The following is a 15964-nucleotide window of genomic DNA, read 5'->3' on the forward strand; positions in this document are numbered from 1 at the left end:
CCCCTTCTGACCCCAGGCACAAAGCAGGCCCTGTTAGTGTAAATCAAGCCTTTTAATGCTCTTTATTCAATTAACTTGTTGCTAAGCTAACATCTTGACACCCTAACAAATATAAAAACACATACACTACTTTCAAATGTTCACGCTTTACGGTTATACTTTCTTTAAAAAAAAGAATTTTTATTCAGCAAGGATGCATTAAATAGCTCAAAAGTAGCAGTAAAGACTTTTACATTGTTGCAAACATATTATAAATACAGTGAGGAAAATAAGTATTTGAACACCCTGCTATTTTGCAAGTTCTCCCACTTAGAAATCATGGAGGGGTCTGAAATTGTCATCGTAGGTGCATGTCCACTGTGAGAGACATAATCTAAAAAAAAAAATCCAGAAATCACAATGTATGATTTTTTAACTATTTATTTGTATGATACAGCTGCAAATAAGTATTTGAACACCTGAGAAAATCAATGTTAATATTTGGTACAGTAGCCTTTGTTTGCAATTACAGAGGTCAAACGTTTCCTGTAGTTTTTCACCAGGTTTGCACACACTGCAGGAGGGATTTTGGCCCACTCCTCCACACAGATCTTCTCTAGATCAGTCAGGTTTCTGGGCTGTCGCTGAGAAACACGGAGTTTGAGCTCCCTCCAAAGATTCTCTATTGGGTTTAGGTCTGGAGACTGGCTAGGCCACGCCAGAACCTTGATATGCTTCTTACAGAGACACTCCTTGGTTATCCTGGCTGTGTGCTTCGGGTCATTGTCATGTTGGAAGACCCAGCCTCGACCCATCTTCAATGCTCTAACTGAGGGAAGGAGGTTGTTCCCCAAAATCTCGCAATACATGGCCCCGGTCATCCTCTCCTTAATACAGTGCAGTCGCCCTGTCCCATGTGCAGAGAAACACCCCCAAAGCATGATGCTACCACCCCCATGCTTCACAGTAGGGATGGTGTTCTTAGGATGGTACTCATCATTCTTCTTCCTCCAAACACGGTTAGTGGAATTATGACCAAAAAGTTCTATTTTGGTCTCATCTGACCACATGACTTTCTCCCATGACTCCTCTGGATCATCCAAATGGTCATTGGCAAACTTAAGACGGGCCTTGACATGTGCTGGTTTAAGCAGGGGAACCTTCCGTGCCATGCATGATTTCAAACCATGACGTCTTTGTGTATTACCAACAGTAACCTTGGAAACGGTGGTCCCAGCTCTTTTCAGGTCATTGACCAGCTCCTCCCGTGTAGTTCTGGGCTGATTTCTCACCTTTCTTAGGATCATTGAGACCCCACGAGGTGAGATCTTGCATGGAGCCCCAGTCCGAGGGAGATTGACAGTCATGTTTAGCTTCTTCCATTTTCTAATGATTGCTTCATCAGTGGACCTTTTTTCACCAAGCTGCTTGGCAATTTCCCCGTAGCCCTTTCCAGCCTTGTGGAGGTGTACAATTTTGTCTCTAGTGTCTTTGGACAGCTCTTTGGTCTTGGCCATGTTAGTAGTTGGATTCTTACTGATTGTATGGGGTGGACAGGTGTCTTCATGCAGCTAACGACCTCAAACAGGTGCATCTAATTTAGGATAATAAATGGAGTGGAGGTGGACATTTTAAAGGCAGACTAACAGGTCTTTGAGGGTCAGAATTCTAGCTGATAGACAGGTGTTCAAATACTTATTTGCAGCTGTATCATACAAATAAATAGTTAAAAAATCATATATTGTGATTTCTGGATTTTTTTTTTTTAGATTATGTCTCTCACAGTGGACATGCACCTACGATGACAATTTCAGACCCCTCCATGATTTCCAAGTGGGAGAACTTGCAAAATAGCAGGGTTCATCAATGAATCCTGAAAAAAAGTATCACAGTTTTCACAAAAATAGCAAGCATATTTAGGATATTAGAATGGTTTCTACAAGCTCATGTGATAAGACTGGAGGAATGACATCACAGGTATAACTTACATTTTAAAATATATTAAATTAGCAAATTATAATAATATTTTACAAAATGACTGTTATACTTAATTTTTTATTAAGTAAATGCAGCTTTTTTCAAAAACATTAAAAAAATCCTACTGATCCCAAACTTTTGTACAGTAGTAAAGGTCAGTTAGATTATAATTTTCACTATTTTACCCCCAATATTTGTCTATGCAATTTCTATTAATATTTTAGTGTTCTAAGCGAATAAACAAATTCTAAGCATAATAATAATAAACATTTCTCCTATCATTCCCATCATGCTTTAAAATTATGCCTGTACGTAGCATTTAACTAGGTTTTGGAACACAGTGCTCAGTATGTGTTACGGTTAGTTTTCATCCAATCAAATTTTATTTTTAAATATCTTTGAACCTGACACTTTTTTTCTATGTGATGTTCTGTGACCATGCAGTAATGATATGGTACTTGTCTCATTCTTCTAAGGTCTTTTAATGCCTGTGCGTGCGTATTAGTAAGTGTGTGCATGCCTGTGAGTCTATTCAAGGTATTTGGTGTCCAATGGTTCAGAAAGCATTCCCCGTTTAAATGTCTTCCTTCAAGCAAACCAGCAAACAAACAAACAAATAAACGATTGTACCATTGCAGGGACCCTGTGGGCCACCCTGTCTACAGAAAACTCTGGTGGTGTGAGTCCTGGTTCACTGTGGGTCATTAACTTGTCTCACATGTGAACTATTAAGAGAAACACAGATGACCTGAAACAGACTTTTATTTATGTCTGCTCTTCTAGAGAAGGACATTACATAATACTTAGTGCAGCAATCCAAGTAGGCTAATGTTTTCATCCAGCTTTCAAATGACACTGTACAAGTAAGTTGTGAATGCTGGATGCAAATTGACTCCAAGGTGAGACCAGGTCTTTTAATTGAGTTTTGCTTTATTCTTTCTATTTTCAAATTAAGCAGTTATAGGAATTGTGGTAACACTTTACAATAAGGTTTCATTTGTTAACATTAGTTAACGTATTAACTAACATGAAGTAACCATAAGCAATACATTTGTTAATGCATTTGTTAATCTTTGTTATCTGTACCTCATGCAGACAGAAAATTGCTGTTTTGCAGAATTTTCCATAAATAATTTCTGAAATGATGGCAATGTCTTTTGTACTGTGTTGTATTTAAGGTATGGTTTGTGCTCTCTGCATTTGGATTCTTAATGTGAGGGCTATAAAAGTATCTGGGTGAGATATTTGGAGAAAGTAAGTTGAATCAACTTAAAATAAATAAGGCGACCAGCTGCAAAGCTTTTTTGAGTTTACTGAATTTCAGGCCTCTGTAGTTGTGCTTACTCTGGTAGTTAGATGAACTTACTGGGGAAGGTATAATTAATTTAAATAAGTTTAGTGAACTTTCAAAAATGATTTAGCACAACTTCAACCACTGAAGTTGAGTAAACTCAAAAATGCTTTGCAGCTGGTTGCCTTATTTTTTTGGTAACTTTTATTTTTTACAGTGTAACATTAGTTAATAAAACTACAGCTGTTCATTGTTTGTTCATGTTACTTCACAGTGCATTAACTAATGTTAACAAATACAGCTTTTGATTTTAATAATGTATTAGTGAAAGTTGAAATTAACATTAACAAAGATTAATAAATGCTGTAGAAGTGCAGTTCATTATTAGTTCTTGTTAACTAATGTAGTTAACTAATGAAACCTTATTGTAAATATAGTGGAATAGTTTACCCAGAAATTAAAGTTGTCATCATTTACTTACTGTTATTTCCTTATTTTGTGCAATAAATGAAGATAAAAGCTTCTAAAGGTTTCAAAAGCTTAAAAAGTTTCTAAAAGGACACAAAGGCACAATAAAAGTATCATTAAAGTTGTCCATTCAGGTACTTGTCGCTATATTCCAAGTTTTCTGAACTGAAGTCATAAGTTAGATTTGTGTGGGGAAAAGATTGTTCTCTTATTCCCAAAACAACAAAACAGCAGTTAGCTGTTAGAACTTAAAAATCTATATGCTTAAATCAATTCCTAAATTTTTATCCTAAATCAATTCCAGGGCGTAAATATTGATCAGAAAGGTTTATTTCTGACATTGGCAAGTGATGCATTTGGCTGTGGATTTTGATGGGTCCTCTTGTTCCTTCCGGAGTATCACATTTGCATCCCAGTTTCATAAGCGTTCTCATGTCAGTGGCGATGAGGCCGTGTATTGATGCTAATCTGATAGAGCACAGCCAGGGGAAATAGCCACTTTTCTCTGGCCCTTTTTCACCCAACCTCAGCCCTGCCCTGACCGCTTGGCTCCACACGCATGTTTCCATCTCAGATCTGCTTTTTCCATGTTGCATTTTAGACTTAGTCCTTTCCCACTCTTTGTTCTGTCTTTCCTTCTGTCTTTTACCCGAAATCCACATGATTATATTTACTGGTGACTGCGTAAAATGGCTCCAGGACAACAGAGAGACAGAGGTCTTCATAGAGATGTCACTAGCCTGTCAGTTTTTCCTCTGTATTTTATTGTTCTGTATAAATCCAACAAAAACCTCATGGCTTCGATCACATATTGACCTGTTGTCAAGATTCTTAACTTTGGTCTTGACTTGTATAAATATTTTTAAAGTCTGTGATAAAGTGAAACTGGGAAACTTTATCAGTCGATTTTCATTTAAGATAAACAAATCTGCCATTTGTGGGCAAAACAGTGATGTGGATTTACTGTGTTGTATATAGCCTACTTCATTTTTAAAGGATAGGACACTTCACTATTGTGAACCCTCTATTTGCACACCTCTCACACATTCATGCCCTCGCTGGCTGCCTATAGTATTTTTGAGCTGAAAAGTTTTCTATAATGGCCCATCCCAAAAGCTACAAAACGACTTCAGCAAATCAGTTACTGGGGGAACATAACCTAATTAATATTCATGAGCCAAGCTTTCTTTTCAGATTGTTTCTACGTCCCTGTCTAAAATGACTGCTCTGATGGGTGATTTTAATTAGTTGATCATAGCCTAAAAAGGTTGAAAATGCATCTGACAATGCAACATGCACAGTGCATGTAAATATTATTATTTATATTATTATAAATATATTGCAGTCAAAGTAATAGTGATACTTTCTTTTCTTTTTTGTGCTTTTGAGTGTTTCTGTGCGCTTATATGACACAAGCATAACTTGTAGTGGTGATCATGTTGTCCGTAACCAAATTTCCATTCAAGCAGTGTAAAAACCTCTAATGTCATGTTTTTCTTGTTTGTTTCATTTTGACAGTAATGTACTTTTTTGCGAAGCTTTAGTTAATGAGGTGGTATAGTTTGTTTTAGAAAGGGCAGAAATGTGTTTTCAATCTAGGTAATGTGACAGTTTTAACACATTCTGTCACTACTGTGCCCTCAAAACATCTTAAAGGCCAAATCCAGAAAAGAAAAGGCTGGAGAAGAAAAAAAAAGTACAAATTTAATAAATTAGCCTGTGAAACTCAAATTGGCACCTGCAGCAGTTCCATAGTTCTGCATAGAGAAATAGTTTTCTAGCAATTATCCCTTAGGCTGTAAACCTGCTATGATATAAAGTGTAGTTAAAGGGATACTTCAGGATTTAGCATTAAGCTTTGTATTAGTAGAAAACCTGTAGTATTTTCGAATTACCGTGGTTCCCACCCTCATATCCCCTCGAGATGAGAGATTTATGTATTTTTTGTCTGGAAAAAATCCTCCGATGACGCAAAAATCGTCATTTTGCGTCATCGGAGGATTTTTTGGCCAGAGGCTAAAGACTACAGCCAGTAGTAGGGGCTGTCCCGCATGTCTTCAACCCGCCCAAAGGGGGTGGGATCTCACTCACAGAATGTACACAGTCTTTCTTTGGAAGCTAAGCTAGCAGGCTCTTGATCTGTGGAGAAAGCTGAGTAGTATAGGAGAAAGCTGAGTAGTAGGGGTTACCATCCTCTTTTTCACGGACATGTCCGGCCGTCGAGATCGTCCAAAATGTCCGGGATTCGGCATTTGCTTTCTGCAGTCGCCATTCATTGTTTACATGCACACCTTTTGTTTCAGTCTAACTGAATTCATTCCGATTGGTGAATCTGAATGTAGTGTTTACATGAACGCTAAACAAGTGATCGGTTGATGTGCGTTTTAACATTGCTAAAAAAAATCCCGCTCCTCTGTGAGAGATACGAGACTGGTGCGCCTCAGACTGTCTTTGACTGCAGCGCGTCCTGCTCATCGGTAATCACGCCACCAGCCTCGCGCCGTTCTCCCGCGGCCCTCAGTCTCGTCCTGCTCGCCACAGTAAACATAATGAATGGCGACTGTAGAACGCAAAAGCCGAATCCCGGACATTTTGGGCGATCGTGAAATCCCGGGCAGACTCTTCACGGAGCCTCACTAGTAGCCTAGCCTTGTTGTTTAACTGCGCGCTCTCTTACCGGTAGGCGTGGCTTGGGAGTGGCCTCCTAGGGCAGCGAAGCAAGTGCATTCTGGGAGTTGTTGTCTTTCATCCACATAAGCCAAAAATACATTTTCTGGCTTTTCTCAGTCTAGAAAGCTCCAAATTCAAAAATAATTTCACATTTCTTCTACATAAATGACCCATTTAAAATACACATTCATCTTTCCAGAGGTGAAGTATCCCTTTAAAAGATGGAATATGCTTCTGTAGAAGTCAGTGCTATTTCAACAATTTTTTTAAGTCTTAGGGAAGTATTAGAATACCAGAGTTCCTCCAGTCTGTTTTGATTGAAATGGTAACTATGGTAAAATTATTTTATCATTATTTCGAACTAATTATTGAAGATTTTAAGCTGAAGCGTAATTTTAATAAGTGGACATGGAAACACTGGCCACTAGCATCAACAAATGGCAGAGCAAAAATATCAATCAGTCAAACAGATAGTTCTGCTCCAATTTGATGCCATTGGTTGAGCCAGGGATGCTCTGTAGGGCTGGATGGGAAGCTCAAACAAACAATGCAATTATTTGGAAGAGCCACAGTGTTTACACTTTTCAGGGGAAATCAGTTTACCAATGGCCGGCTTTTAACTGTCTTTGGATATTACACAGATATATCTTTAAAGATTTAAAGTGTATGGAGAAAACAAAGAGGGGGAAAAATACTCCTGGAACCCAGGCTGCTGAAAAAAATTAATAATCACTGTTATGTTCTATTGTCATTATATAATATTTTTCTCCATGGTGAAAATATGACAGACCTATGATTCAAACTTTGCATAATAGTAACTGCCATTTGATACATGTCTTTGGAATTCTTTCTATCCATCTGTTGTTGTTATGCTCACCTCAAATTTGTTTCGTTGAAAGAAATCCCCTCTGTGTGTGTGTGTGTGTGTGTGTGTGTGTGTGTGTGTGTGTGTGTGTGTGTGTGTGTGTGTGTACTATCCTTGCAGCCCTTGACATGAGTCATACAGAATGACTGTATTTTAGTATTTTAGTATCTCTCTCTCCACTCTTACAAACACACAGACACTCACAAACCCACACATATTTGTCGCACATAGCTTTGGAAAATCTGCTGGTTTATTTGCAGAAAAAAAACAGAGAAGAATTGTCATGTAAATGTTTCCAGCAATTAAGCTTGCACGCTTTCCATTGCCTGCTCAGTGGTTGACTCTAAACCTTCATTATAATACCTCATTGAGCTTCAACATAAAAATAATGTGTATGAATTTGTTTTTTAACAGTTTTTATCTCAAACTTTGACCTTGAGTAAAATGGTTGATTACACTTTTTATTATTGTTATTTTGCACAAAAAAAAAAAAAAAAAAAAACGCATTCAACTCATATTAATTTTACATTTTGTTGCATACCTTATTTTTCCATTCCATTCTAAAGAAATCAAATAATACAGTGTTGGAATGACAAAGGGGTGAGTAAATGATGACAACATTTTTGAATTAACTGTTCTTAAGTATAATAATGATTTTCTAGATTATATTAACGCAGAGGTTGTGATTTCTTACTCCTAAAGTTTACAATGCCAAACAAGGGACAAAATCATATGATAACGCCTCGTAATGGAGTCATTAGAAGAACCAGAAGAGACAACAAAGGAAGACCCCCAATTATTGATTACAGCTGGAGAGGAATACTAAATATGTGGTAATGTTGGGTTTGGATAAGGTTGGATTAGATTGAAATTCACTGTGATTCAAAGAAATGATAAAGAATCTCTCGTTCCCTCTCTCTGTATTATTAGAGTCTATAAAGACAGTGGTGAGAGATCTCTGGCTAACCTTCTGTCGACTCCAGCGCTCCAGAGAGAGAAAGTGAGCGAGTACAGTGAGAGGTCCTGTAGATGTCATTGGTGTTCACTGGGCTAGTCTGGGTGGAGACTTGGCGTCTGGGTTTCTGACAGTCTGTCCTAGGATGAACCGAGAGACTCGGTGGACAGGAGTCAGGACCGACACACACAGAGACACTGATGGAGTATGTGAATGAGGAGGAAATCAGCTGTTTAGGAGAAATAAGAGCTCAGCCAAGACTCACCGCACTGTCTGGCAGAGACCTCATCGCGCCATCGTTTTCATTTTCAATTACGCTCTACCCCGGTCCATCATTTTCCTGCTTTCTCTCTCTGTCGAACAGGCCAAATCAAATCCCACTCCTCTTGCTGGTGCTGTTTACCCTGGTCTCCGCAGGGAAAATTGACTTGACTCAGGGCCACTGCGGAGATGTTATCTTTTTTCTACTGACATTTTCGATCTTGAATCACATCCTACTCATCATTTGATCCAGAGGGCTGACTTGTAATAATTGGGTTTTCAGGCACATGATCGTATAGCAGTTGCAATAAACACTAGTAAATGAGCTGCAGATGATACTGACACAATTTATCACTCAGCAAGTTAAAACAAGGCTAGTTCACACTGCCCTACCAAAGCAGGTTTTAAGGTCGCCATGTGTGCAAATGTCTGAGCAGAGAAGAATATTTCTGATAGCTTTCTACCAAACACCCTCATGCTCTTTCTTGTAAGGTCAAATGTGATTACTTCAGAGCACTGTCAGAAAGAAGGCCTCTGGCAGTGTGTAGTACACACTGCAACAAACACTAGCGCGCAAACACGCACTGGCCGGCAGTGACGCTGGTCCCTACAGCTGGGTCTCCAGCACAGAGTCGTACACAGTGGTCCACCTGTGACAATAAACACTGTGATTACCTCCTAGAGCCTACTGACGCCATCTAATATACTCAAGAGATCATCACAAGGACAGGGTGACCATTCCATCCATCTCTCTCGAGCCACATCTTTGTGACCCATTCCCACCTCCTCCCCTTAGCAGAACAGAGGAGCCTGAAGGGAAGTACACTGGCTCAATTCCCACAGCATTTTCCATCACTAAGACCAGGAGGTGAGCACCTGGGATGCAATTACAACAGCAGACAGCATTTGTACAATTGTGTTTGTTTGTTTTCTCTAGATTTTCTCTTAAAGGTGCATTAAAGTGGTTGGTCTTAGACAAAAAAAACAAAACAAAAAACACCTCTCAACAATAACGGTGATGTCACCTTCAGATGATTCTACAATGAGGCAAAACATGGCTGCTCTCCAGGTTATGCACTGACAAGATTAAATTTGACAGTTAAACAAAACTACAATTCTGACAAGTGTTTAAATAATTTTTAGCAGCCAGTTTTTTTTTTTCATCTTCTTGCTTGGAGTCTTTTGTAATCCGTAGAGCTGTATGGTGAAATTTGGCACACCAATGTCCAAATGTCCCAATGAAATCAAGACTCTCATTATAAAATATTGGAGTCACATTTGCTTTGATTGCTATGAATTTTTTTAAATTACATTGCTATGATTCATGTTTTGTTTTTGTTTTTTATCATGAGAAACCAGCACTGCAATGTGTAACCCTATGTAACACAAGTGGGTGGATTTTGTAGTTCTTTGGCCTAGTAGTATAAAATTATAATGCAGTTGCGCAAGTGACATATTTTTATATTTTTAAAACATAACTGACAGATCATCAGAAATTGAATCATAACCTGACAAATCATTACAACCTGAAGGTGTTTAAATCTTTAGCTCACAGACCAGCAAAGCTTTTGTTTGATGTCAAAATCAGATGGCATGAGGATTAAAACTAACATCTGCTGCCACCATTCAGCATTTCAAAGCATGCACACTACCCACTAGTCATTTTTATTATTTGAGAGGGTCTGAATAGTCTTGTGACCAGCATTTAGGTATGGCACTCAGAGAGACAGGGATAGCTGCAGGTCCTATTGGGCATGCCGAAAAGTACACAATGCTACAGTACAACAGAAACTAACCCCTAACCCTACTCCACACCCTAGGAGGACACCCATTACTCTTAACTTGCAGATACCCTCACTTGCACTCAGATGATCTCGAACTACCAACAGCATAAGTTTTACTTTTTTCAAACTCCTGAGACTCAAATTTTTCTCCTCTGCTTTCTAGCCTCATGTAGAGTTGATTAGAATCTCTCCCCATGAGATTGGCCAACATCTTGGATTTTGAGAACTATAGATGCATCCCAATTCAGAGGCTGCACCCTTCAAAGGTCGATTGTGTCACAGCGGCGCGACGAAGGCTGCCCCAATTCGAAGGCTCCTGCAAACGCGTCCTTCGTTTCGTGTGCAATGAAGGATACAACAAATTGATCCTTCAAGGCCTCGCCTACCCCAGAATTCATTGCGCGCCAGTGACGACAGAAATTGAGATTGCAGAATTAAACGCAAGTATTGGGTTTCAACTTACTCAAATATCTAATGATACAAATGTAAAAATAAAAACTTTAAAGCAGTTAAAATGTTGACATATCTTATTAAGATGTGATTATATATAGTTTATACACTTTGTTATATACAGAAATGGACCATGGTGAACATATTTAGACAGTTTGTTTACCCTGTTTTGTTTTCTGCAATGTATGGGTTGTCGCTTGGCCTCTTTACAACTGTTTATTCCTTTTCTTTTTCAGTCACAAAAGGCCCTCTTCTGGTTTCAATTGAAATTAAGAACTGCAAACATAGTGATAATCCCAAGCATCTATCATTATATCCAATGCAGGCACCAGCAAATGTGACTTTGAACTCAATAACCTTCAGTCACCTTTGTTCCATTTCAACCCTTAAATCTCACATTGACTTTTTTGATCATCTCTGCTGACTTTCCCTCTTAGATCCATTGCTCATTGCTACGCTCTAGGCCTTCGGACTGCTATCAAGCTCCCAAATGCTGTCAGTCAGTGCACAGTAGCCCAGAACCACATGTTTGTGTAAATCAACAGACAACCAGTGGAATGATGCGTCTGGAGTTATGCATCTCAGATGTACGACTGGTTCCAGCTCCGGTGGAAACTTTGTGCAACAGCTTTACAGGCACATATATTTTCTCGTTTAAATTACGACATGTATAGTACATCTTACCCAGTCCTAACAAATCCCTAAGCCATTCTTCCATATTATACTGATTGATAGTCTCACTTTTTACCCCCCCTATAAAGGAACTTTTTTAATTTGCAGCAGGATAGATTTAACATTATTGGTATATTTAGCTGTTTTGGATGATTTATTCCATTCACATGTCAGCAAGGGGGCAGGTTGCATTGGCTACATAAAAAACAATTAAGAGGGGAGAGCTGGTTTCGTTTCCTTCCGTTACGTTGCCCCCCTCGTCTCGCTGTCCTGTTTTGGGAGAATGCTAGAGAAGGCTTTGTAGATTTAGGGTGCTAAATAGCCACACACATGGTTTTCCTAAGCTGTAAATTTTATGGATAATTTCTGATGTGGTTAGAGATTTATACCCCCCAACAAAGACCAACATCTGCAGGTAATTATTCCTCCACTCACACGCTTTTCTCCATTGCTTTCTCATTCTCTCAAACACACACAATTTCTTTAAAACTCCCACATTTTTTTACACTTTGTCATTCTTTGTCCTGTCTACACTCACTTAGTCACACAACTGAGGTTGGTCTTTCCTCTTTCTAAACTTGAATTTGATACCCTTAAACAATTAGATGTCCAGAGAGAGCGAGAGAATGAAAGACAAAGAGAAAGTGAAATTCAGGAAAGAAACAGTGTATTTCTCTCAGCGAGTCCTCTGAGGCCTTTGTAAATCAGACAGCTTCAGAGTTCAGGTCTGTCGGAGGGCTTTGGGTTATGTCATAATACACGAATTTGCCCGAATACAACAGCAGCCAAACCAACTCATTAGGGAAGTGTGTATGTGTGTGTGTTTATGTGTGTGGTGTGTGAGTAGGTGGGATTTGAAGAGATCTAATGTTTTGCTGGAAGTTTTGTCATCTCGAAGGCAAAGTGCTTTATATTATTACAGTATCTCATGGAATCCAAATACCTGTAACATTTTCCATCCTGCTAATATTTTCCATGATATTTTCCCACACTGTTCGCTTTCTCGTACACGTAATATCTTTTTAATTATCAGGCGGTCAGTGCTTGCGCAATATTTAGTTCAGATAGGACAAATCTCTGTGTTTGAAGGCTGATTCTTGTTTCATGTGTTTAGGTGACTTTTTTTTTCATAATTATGATGGACGTTGCATGTCCCTCTTTTCTCTTAGCACACAACCCTGGTAATGAAAGATATAATTAAGGATTGATCAATGACAATTTCCCAATCCCAACCACTATAATCCATATACTAGGCAAACAGGTGAGGTAAAATAAACCTGAATGTATTACATGTATGTGTCGTAGCTTCTCGATCATAACTGCTGCCCTAAACAATAATAATTGTACACAAACAGGTCTTTTAAATCAAAATTCTAAGTAGCCTTATTTACTGAGAAAGAAAGCTTAGTTAAACATTGTTTGAAATATCTTCTTTTGCATTCCATAGAAGAAAGAAATTCGTACAGGTTTGGAATGACACAAGGGTGTTTAAATGATGACAGATTTTTTTCTTAAATTTTTTCTAAGTAAAGCAGAGATCTCAATCTCCAATGGGTCATTTGAGGTTGAACTGAATGAGTTTGTAGCTTTGTAGACTTTCTCACCCCTGCACACTCACTGAGTATGATGCTGGCAATGTTGGTTGATGATTGGCTGGCTGCACTTTAAGCTGGGATGGAGGTATGACCTTCTTTGCCCTCTCTCATAATTTTTCTTTTTTGGTGTCAGTCATTTGTTCTCCAACCTCGCTGGCCTCTTTGAACCCATTAAACCCCCCTGGGGTTCTGGGTAGCGAAGGCTAAACTGTGCGGCTGATGTCCAAGCGCTCATCTATAGCTTTACATTTTTAAAGATAATTTATTTTGATTTAGCGAGTTAAGCAGGTCTTGAGCAGTCAAGTTTTGGCTTTGAGGGTGTTCCAGTGCTTGTCTTATTAATCCCCTGCAATAAAAAGGAGGAAAAAAAGAAGAAAAAACGCAACAGCACGGCTAATAACAAGGGTACTGTTCACTTCTCCTGTCCTCTTTTGTAAATTAAAAATTTACTGCTATGGCTTTGAACTCCAAACCAAACAGTAAATCTTACCCGCTAGAACTGAGCAGGAGAGCGCTATGGGTAAGGGGCAGAAATAGCTCTCATTAGAAACAGTTTGTTAGGTCATGTTTCTTGTTACCAAATGGTTGGCAAATACTAAGAAACAAGGCAGCATTATCGGTTCTTTACTGTTTGGCACCCACATTTTTTTCTAACCTCCACATGTCTATTCAGTTCAGATTCATGGATATGGTATATGTTTTTTTTGTCAGAAAAGAAATGTTCAAAAACTGCAGTGGTAAAGACCCTCAAACGAACACTTTTAAACTCTGTCCACCCCTAAAGGATACATATTAGTAAAAAAAAGTTAAAAAAAGGTGTCCCAATGACATGCTGACGGAATTTCATTTTCAATTGCTGTCTGTGACTTTCTACTGCATCGTATGACTTTTTGCCTTGGTAGCAAAATGTTTTAATGACCCATTGATGCCTGATATTTATTGTATCCACATACTTTGGGAAATTAATATTCCCAATATTCTCGTTCTCTTTTCTTCTCTTTTCACTGTTGTGCATTTCTTGGCTTGGAAAGAGCTGAGCAGTGAATACTTGACATGTGCTGTTACCAGACAAATAAAAAATGAACAAACCAAAAGAATAATGAAAATATTTCTTGTTAGCGTAATGGGAAATGTTGGCCTGGCGCTTTGACCGGCTCTGGTGATGCTGGGGCAGCACATTTCTAGCACACACAATGTGAAGATGGTTCATTCCAATCCTAGAGGTTTTTCAAGCCATGTCTGCAGGTGTCGGAGAACTGGCTGATGACGCTTAGCACTGGTCATTGTGACTTTAATGCTGCTCTCGCTTTGTGGCTCTCCCACTAAGGGTTGATATTGGAAATCATCTCCTCGCCGATTTAATCTGTTGGCAAATACACGAGGCGTCTGGACATGGTTTTTATGGCCTGTGAGGGAGCACAGGCCCGTGTGGTCAGATCGTACTGGAACACGAACCTGACTGCGACCCTCATGCATCCACATCCAGTAAAAGCATTCAACCATCACTGCCAGTTCTCTCAGGTAGAGGAAGGATGATATCACTCTGTTGGCACTCCACAGCAGCACCCGTTGTAGAGTTTTACCTGACCAGCACCATTGCAGAGAGCATCTGGCCCCTGACCACCGCTCTTACAGCGCATCTCTCTGAGCCTTTCATTCATGGCGTTAGCTTTCTGAATCCTCTAGTAGGAAGAACAAAACCTCATGGATGAGTGCCAACATACTGCGAGAGGTAGCAGACAGAGCACTCGTGAGCCGTTTTACCCTCCTCTCTAATTTCCTAGAGGAGAACGAAGTCAGGGGAAGTGCAAGCTGAAGCCACTGTCAGGACTGGCAGTGTTTGGGCACGCTCCAGCTAGAACAACTTGTGGTTTTTCTGCTTGCATGAAGTGGAGTGATTCCACATTCTGGTGGGTAAGCATAATGACATGCTGACCGGGGAAAAAGTGAGGATGGACGATGAGGAGGAGGAGGGAGAGAGGGAGAGATAGAACCAAGAGATGGATGCTAATGAGAACATTAAGGACAGCACAGACAAATAAGGTGAATGTCAGGGCACATAGCTGAAACAGAAGAAGAAAAAGACTGTACAATGCAAGGTTTGTGATGCTGTGGAAGGGAGCAGCAGACAAAATACAACAAGACAAAAACATGAATAAATCTAACTGCTGCCGTTGGTACTCATGTTGATGATGCAAAATGTACTAGGGTTCAGAACCAATAGTACAATGTGAAAAGAGATCAACGGAGGGCATATCAGAAATGATATGCTTAAAACTGAGAATTTTTTCCTTTCAGTTTTCCACGTACAGACGACACCATTGTCAAAACGATCCCCAATCACACGGATCTGCGAAAACGAATAAAAACGCTGTATTCTGCTGCCAGGCCATTAGATGGCGATGGAACACGATAGACTGAACACGTAATACGCATGTGCATGACATCATCGTCTTCAGAAATTCGCGTTTTTGTTGTTTACACGGAGAGCGTTTCAAAAACGTGCACTTTGAAACCCGTTTTCAAAACTTTTCGTTTTTAGGCACCCAAAACTCAGTTGTCGTGTAAACGACCAAAAAGCCCCTAAGGCTACAGGCAGGTGAGTTTTTTTTTTTCAGGGTTGGAGCTCAACTCTGCTGGGACCGGCATTGCCTACCCCTGGTTTAGACCAATAATTGTATATATATATATATATATATATATATATATATATATATATATACAACAAAAATAAAAAAAATAAAAAAATACAGAAACCACGATTTCCTGTTTTTCACTGGAGGTCAGATATGTGGACAGGTATTTGGACACAGAAATGTATTTACAATGTCTCAATGCCTAGACCTCACAGTCATACCACCCTCCCCCCCCCAAAAAAAAGAGGGAGAGAAAGAGAAAGTTCTGATGTGTTTATAGATCAAACCCCTCCAGTAGTACCACAGAAAAAGAAGGGGAAAAATAAGGGGAAAGAAACAACCCCCTCCACCACCACAGGAG

At 39.3% G+C, this 15964-nt stretch overlaps 1 long non-coding RNA gene across 1 annotated transcript; it reads left to right on the forward strand.

Moving 5' to 3' along the window:
- The first annotated feature begins 7394 nt into the window (after positions 1 to 7394).
- LOC309485433 lies at positions 7395 to 15575 on the forward strand. Its single transcript, XR_014201191.1, has 3 exons — positions 7395 to 8083; positions 8181 to 9334; positions 10414 to 15575. It is a non-coding gene; the product is annotated as an uncharacterized lncRNA (long non-coding RNA).
- Positions 15576 to 15964: the final 389 nt, after the last annotated feature.

This window comes from Leuciscus leuciscus (genome assembly GCF_965113295.1).
Source record: "Leuciscus leuciscus genome assembly, chromosome: 21".
Lineage (NCBI taxonomy): Eukaryota > Metazoa > Chordata > Actinopteri > Cypriniformes > Leuciscidae > Leuciscus > Leuciscus leuciscus.